The sequence below is a fragment of the Mastomys coucha genome, unplaced genomic scaffold, assembly GCF_008632895.1.
Source record: "Mastomys coucha isolate ucsf_1 unplaced genomic scaffold, UCSF_Mcou_1 pScaffold2, whole genome shotgun sequence".
NCBI classification, from domain to species: domain Eukaryota; kingdom Metazoa; phylum Chordata; class Mammalia; order Rodentia; family Muridae; genus Mastomys; species Mastomys coucha.
This window is the reverse complement of record NW_022196902.1, coordinates 13726554-13733558: the sequence shown is the minus strand read 5'-3', so window position 1 is coordinate 13733558 and position 7005 is coordinate 13726554. Positions and strand designations below refer to the sequence as shown.

Here is a 7005-nt window from a genome sequence, read left to right as displayed (position 1 = left end):
AAGAGTGACCCTGAACTTTGATGTGCTAGCTCCAGCTCTCAGGTGCTGGGGTGATGTGTGTGCGCTATCACATCTAACTTGTGATGTGTTAAGATTGAATCTGGGGGTTCGTGCATGCTAGGCAAGCCCATTTACCACCTGACAAATATCCTCACCCCAGGGTTCTGTTTTCTCATTTACTTTTATTAGTTTCCTGCCTCAGGTTTTGGCACTGTTTAAACCTTTGCAAAGAGATTGTAGGCCAGGCACTGATGCCGCATGCCTTTAATCCCTGCACTTGGGAAACAGAGGCAGGCGGATTTCTGAGTTCGAGGCCAGCCTGGTCTACAGAGTGAGTTCCAGGACAGTCAGGGCTACACGGAAAAACCCTGTCTCAAAAAACCAAAAAAAGAAAAAGAAAAAAAAGAAAAAGAAAAGAAAAGAAGAGCAAAGAAAGAAGGAAGGAAGGAAGGAAGGAAGGAAGGAAGGAAGGAAGGAAAGAGAAGAAGGAAGGAAGGAAGGAAGGAAGAAAGAGAAAGAGAGAGAGAGAGAGAAAGAAAGAAAAAGAAAGAAAGAAAGAAAGAAAGAAGGAAAGGAAGGAAGGAAGGAAGAAATTGTAGGATGGCCAACGCCTCCAGACAGCCCTCAACATTAACATTTTCTGTGCAGCAGAGGCAGAGAAAGCACTACGAACAAAGTATGTCTGAATGCTAACTAGTCATGACTGTTTTGAGCTATGGCTGTACACCCATATGTTTCTACAGACATCGTTTCCATGCCGAGTAAACAGTGGCTTTGCAGATTTTACACTCTAAAACCCCGTCCTGGCATATTTAAGGTAATCCTGATCCACAAACAAAGCAACTTATGAACCTAGCCTACAAAAGACCTTAAGGACGACACACATGCCCTTGGATATGTGATGATTCATCCCAGGAAAGCCAGGCTTAGCTAAAAATCAGAAAATTAAAATTGATGGAGAAGTGCATAAATTCCAAGCTAAAGAAATGAATATCTAGCAGGCCATGCTCAGGTTAATAGGAGGTCAAAATCCCTGAAAGAAAGGAATGAGAAGGTAGTACTCATTGTAAATCAAATAGCTCCACAGAATTAGCCAGAGACTCACTCATAGGATGAACTCTGGAAGGAAAGGGTTTATATGGCTCACATGTCCCAATCATAGTCCCTCACTGAGAGGAAGCTATGGTGGGAACTCAAGTAGGAACAGAGGCAGGAACCATGCACGTCTGCCTACATGCTTGCGTTCTTGATGGATGAGCCTGTCTAGTGATTAAAGTCTACCCTGAATCAGAGGACTTGGCCTTTTTCTAAGGATGCATATATGAGACACAATTGCCCCAGACTAGGCAGAGAGATAAAAGTTAACTGTTCTTTTAACAACATCTTTTGTAAATGCTAATTCCTGAAGCGTAAACTCAGAAAATACTTGAAAATATTCCTGAACATATCTGTTTCTCCTGTGTGCTTCCTTCCAGTTGTCAATGAAGCCTAGGGTTGTCAGACTTCCCGAATGGTTTTTCAGAAGGCAGATGTCAGTTTACGGTAACTAGCCACCTGTTTTATATTTTATGTATTTATGGATTTATTTATGTTTGTAAATTAATTTTGCTTTTATCTTTCAGTGGTCTTTCATTCTCCCTCACATAACAAGTTCTGTGAAGTGAGCTGCCGAATCTACATTTTTTCCGGTCTTCATTGATAAATCCTCTAAGTATGCAATGGGCACCCAGAACAGTCTGGTGGAATCTTGACACCACAATACATTAAAAAAAAAATAAAATCCAGCCGGGCGGTGGTGGCGCACGCCTTTAATCCCAGCACTTGGGAGGCAGAAACAGGCGGATTTCTGAGTTCGAGGCCAGCCTGGTCTACAGAGTGAGTATCAGGACAGCCAGGGCTATACAGAGAAACCCTGTCTCGAAAAACCAAAAAAAAAAAAAAAAAAAAAAAAAAATAAAATCCTGGATGAAATCTCTGCTCTAAGACATTACTGAAAAGATTTCTCCCAGATATAATTGTGAGTAAAAACACCCAGTTCTACAGGGGAGGGAAGATGTCCACTTCCACTGTACCCCCCTGCCATTGTCACGTGATGTGGACACAGTTTAGTGGGTGAACTCACCCTATCCAGGGGTACGCTTTCCTCATTTCAGTTCTAGGCTAAGCTTGGAATCTCTAGGCTAAGCTTGGAATCAGGAACAGGAGGTCCAGACTATCATTGCTTTATTGTGTTCATGTGGTGTCCTCGACTATAGGAGCTGGGAAGGCCTGCTTCCTTCTCCGGAGCACCTACGTCACCGGCTCCCTTACCAGGCTTGGTTTGTTCGCAGAATATATTACCTTAGTATTCCAAATGTTTCTTCACATAGACTTTGTTATCTGTGTGTTTTCTTCTTTATGAAGAGATATACGAGACGAAACTCAGAATATGCCTCTCCAAAATGTATTACTTTGCCATAAGAATTATTTTGAGTGCAAGCCAGCAGAGGAGAAACCCTCTGCCTTCCCCTGTGGACTTCAAAGAAAGACCTTAACTGTCTTTGTGAAGAGTCAACTCATCTCCCACACTAGGAAGAAGAAGATGGTTATCACCAGACAGGAACGCCCAGTGTGTCTGCACAAACAGACCTCATGGGATAACTGACCGCTACTCATTCCTCATAAATACCTCCCATATTTACTACCAACCATCTCTCCTTCCCTTGGCCATTTCTCCACAATTTATCACTTGTTGTTAAAATGGTTACCTCAGAAGTACCATTTAAATACTCCTTTAGTCCGTCCGCCCTTCCTTCCTTCCTTCCTTCCTTCCTTCCTTCCTTCCTTCCTTCCCTCTTCCCCCACCTATTCCCCTCTCTCTATCTTTTTGTAGAATTCCCATGCATATAAAATGAAATTTCGAAATGCCTTTTGTTCTTAAGCTGCCCTCTCTAGGTTTTATTTGCCCGGCTCAGCTGAAGAATACACAACAAAAGCTTTCCCTCCCTGCCCCCAAACAAATCGGGTGAAAACCAAGTTTCCCTTCATGTAGATCATGCACAGCATCACTGCTGCAACCCTTTGGGACTAGAGGCCAACGAACTTTTCTGGCTCAGGCTGTTATCTCCTTTTTCCGTGACCAGATCATCTTACTAGAAGATTTAATTTTATGAAAGGAATTCATTGTTTTCATGACTTTAATTCCAAAACACACAAGTCCCTTTTCTGTTTTGAAATTCCTACAAAATACTAATCTGGTTTTAATAGTCTCTATAGCCTTTCTCTTACTGCACTGACTTATTGGTACCCACTCACCCTCTTCTGTCTGAAACTATAGTTTGCTTCTTCTCCTCTAACTCCCATCACCCACACTTACAAGGAGTTAGAGTGCAGTAGTGATGGAGACCACAGCCTCTGAGCCACACCTTGAAGGAGCCCCTCCACCGGAGGGGGTACAGAGCAGAGGGTCACACTTAAACTCTCTGTGTACAATGCACTTACATGGAGGGTGAGGCCAGGCCACACCTCCCCAAGAACCTCCCTCCCCAGGAATCAGACCTTCGTGTCCTCTGACGCAGCTGGCCTCTGGCATCCATTTCGCAGGGTCTGATGGATGGGCCAGGACCCTGGCTGCATAATTCTCCCTTGCTGGATGTCTGGGATGTCCTTGGAAATCAGTGAGAAGCTTAGTCTCAGCTTCTTTATAGTAAAGTGTGTGGTTTCTCCAGGACTACAGTGCCTCATACAGTGGTTCTGACTTTTTTATGCAATTCAGTACAGCAAAGATTTTCTTTTTTTTTTTTATTAATAATTTCTACTCTGTCAAAGGCAATGAGCTCAGACTTGTAGCTATAAAGGCCATCTTGGCAAAGCTCTAATATGAAGCCCCCTTTCCAGGGAGACGCACTCTGTGGAGAACGAAGTAGTGAAACTCATTTTTAGGGCACCATTTCAGAAGCTCAAAATTATGCTTTAATGTGTGTCAAATTATATAAACCAAAAAAGGAAAAGAAAAGAAAAGAAATAAAAGGCCTGAGACACTGTAAAAACTTTGAAATATGGCAAAGAAATGTTGCTTTCTGTATGGCTGGGTCTCAAGCAGTCAGCACAGGATATAAAAATTACATTAGTGCCAGTATTAAGTCAGCCTCCAAACTGTATGTGCAGAGACAAAAAGATGCATTTTCTGCAGCAAACGGGGATGAAAGAGTGTATAATCCCTCCACTACTGCATGTCCTTGGGTGTCTGAAGCCCAGGCCTTTGCTTCTTACAGTAATTCTTAGTGAGCAGTACATACAAAGGCAGAAAGAGCCACCCTTGCCTTATCATGCCATGTCACATCATAGTCTGTCTAGAAACAATGCAGGCCAAAGGTTCAGAGTGGGCGGGGGGGTCTGACCCAAACAGTCCCCGCTCCTCATCCTTCCGATAGTCACATGAACTCCAGAGGAGGGATTTTTTTGTCTAATTATTTCTAACTTTAACATTCAGGGAGTTGGTGTTTCTGGAGATTAGAATGCACTAAATATATCCAAAGGACCCGTGCTCCAAACTGAGACATGGACTCTTCCTTTAAATGGGACAGCAGAGGGAAGGAAGGTCAGCGATCTCAGAGTAAGAGCCCAGCAAGCATTTTAGTGTCACCTCCATGGGGGCAGCAGTGGAGAGCTTATCATGGCTATGCTGATGACAGAACGTGGCCTGAACACAAACCATTCATTGACCCCAAGTCAGAGCCAGCGGTCCAAGAACCCCAGCGTTATAAATAACCCCCCAGCACTGATACTTAGTGCTTATCGCTAATAAGCAGAAGACTGAATCCCACAAAATGCCTTAAAATCAATGCTAAGGGGACTTCCAAAGGATGCAAGCTACTGAGCTTTTAGGATTAGACAAAAGGTCCGAAAGTCCCTCCAAAGAGGTAAGTGCACTGATCAACATTCTGGCCTATCTCTGTGATTCTTGCATGCTTTGATTTCTCAAGGATGAGCTCCTGCTCTTGCTTCCACAGGCAGCCATTGTGACCCCACATGTAAACTCACAATGGGATGCTGAATCTAGAGAACCTCATGTCCCACACACATAGGAGGACCTGCCAAGCCCCACAGCTCATGGGCTACCATAACAATTACAGTCAAGGCTGTTTCCCACCCAGAGGCCCAACTGCCCCCACACAGAGACTACCAGCTGCAGAGTCCTCTACAAACAGGGTTCTACTCTCTCCTACCATTCACTCCTCAGAGCTGCAAGCATTAGAGGTAAGTTGTTCTTGATTTAGACATAAATTCAATTCCAGAAGCTATGATTAAGAATAATTTTGCCTCCATAAGTCACCCTCAGTGGGGGCAGAGGCCAGCTGCTTAGGATATGGGGATGAGAACTCTAAACTACTTAGAATTTGAGATGACTTTTTTGTTGTCCTCAGAAAGCCTTTAGCAGCTGTATGCGTGCGTATTTCTGGGTGTCCCGTGTATTCTATGTTGAGTACTTCCTACAGACCCCTTTTGCTGTTAAGATTCTTAGCAAGCAGGTAACTTCATTTGCATCTCATTGTTCATCTCTGAGAGGGAAGAGGAGAGGAGCCTCAAGATCCCTGCAATCTGATTTGTTATGATTCATTCACTTTATTTAGCCAGTCCTTAATATTCCAGTGAGTAATTTCCAAAGCTCTGGGGGAGATTGCTGAGTCATGCTGGAATTAAGTGCAATTATGAGATTGGGGAATAATGTCATCTTCATGGGTAAGAGTGGACTGAGCCATGAGGAGGAGGGATGGAAGGAGGTGTGGGATGAGAAACCCGTCATCACATTCATAGAGGTGGCTCATCTTCAGACGACAGGCAAGATTAGGCAACTCATCGTCACAGGACGCGTGGCCAGCTGCAATCGGAAATATGCTTATGAGAGCTGCCTACCTTTCATTTGGCAGAAGCCTCGGAGCTGTGGTGACGGTGGATTGCTCAGACTTTTGGGTGACCAGCAATGCCTGGGTGTAGTTCAGCTTGACAGCCAAGACTGATGCATGAGTGTTCCAGACCGTTCTGCCAGGATGCAGAAGCCATCCTTTAGGTACCCACAAACAAAGCATACCAAGACAGAATTCCTAAGTCCCCACCTGCAGGCCTGGAATAAGTCTGCCCACTATGAAGAGTCATGCGCAGCTGCGGGAGCTTCTAAGAAGAGGACCTCGGAAACCCACAGGAGAGAGTCAGGCCAGAGCAAGAAAGGCTAAGGGTCTTAAAGGTCTGGGATCCCAGAGCAGCCGCCTGCCACCGCACCCAGGGCAGGAGGGGCCAGGTCTTCTAATGAGAGAAAGAAGCTCTGAGACTGAAGAGAATGCTCCTTTGGCCTGACCCAGGCAGGTGTCAGTGGGGGAAAGTGTTCTTTCCAGTAGCCTGTGCTAGCCTCCCAAGATATTAGGCACTCTCAGCCCTCTAAGTGCAGCCTTGTCACAGAGCTGGACGCCTAGTGCATCCCTCAACAGCACAGAACATGGTTCCTACTTCCACCTCCTGAACAAGCATCACAGGAGAAACATGCCACTTTCTAAAGCAGGCTGGTAACATGTGAACAAATGAACCAGCCAAAGAGGACACACTGTTCACAAACAAAACAAGATGATCTATCTATTCCTGAACACAGACATCTCCTTTCCCATCCTCAGTTCTTTTCTCAGAAGGGAAAAATTTGAGATACTTTCTCATTCTGTAACCCAGGCCAACCTGAAACTCATAGCAATTCTCCTGCCTCGGCTTCCCAAGTGCTAGGATTATAGATAAGTACGTTCCACCAAACTCAGAGCAATCAGTCTTAAGTAGCTCTGCTTTTAGGTCTCCAATAACATTAAACTACACAATATTTACCAGTGTATTTCTGCATTTATGAACTTCAAAAAACAAGTATTGCTTCATACAACAACGATCTGTACTCTAGCATCTGTTTCCCCGCCTATATATAATATATATATATATATATATATATATATTTGGTTTTTCGAGACAGGGTTTCTCTGTGTAGCCCTGGCT

At 44.3% G+C, this 7005-nt stretch overlaps 1 long non-coding RNA gene across 2 annotated transcripts in view; it reads left to right on the top strand.

Annotated features, from left to right (window-relative positions):
* The first annotated feature begins 5036 nt into the window (after window positions 1–5036).
* Window positions 5037–7005, top strand: part of LOC116097827 — a 17883-nt gene continuing 15914 nt past the window's right edge. The window contains exon 1 of one of the 2 annotated variants that reach the window (XR_004121567.1): window positions 5037–5238. This is a non-coding gene — a long non-coding RNA (uncharacterized LOC116097827). The remainder of the gene's footprint in view (window positions 5239–7005) is intronic. The other variant, XR_004121566.1, reaches the window with a different exon arrangement.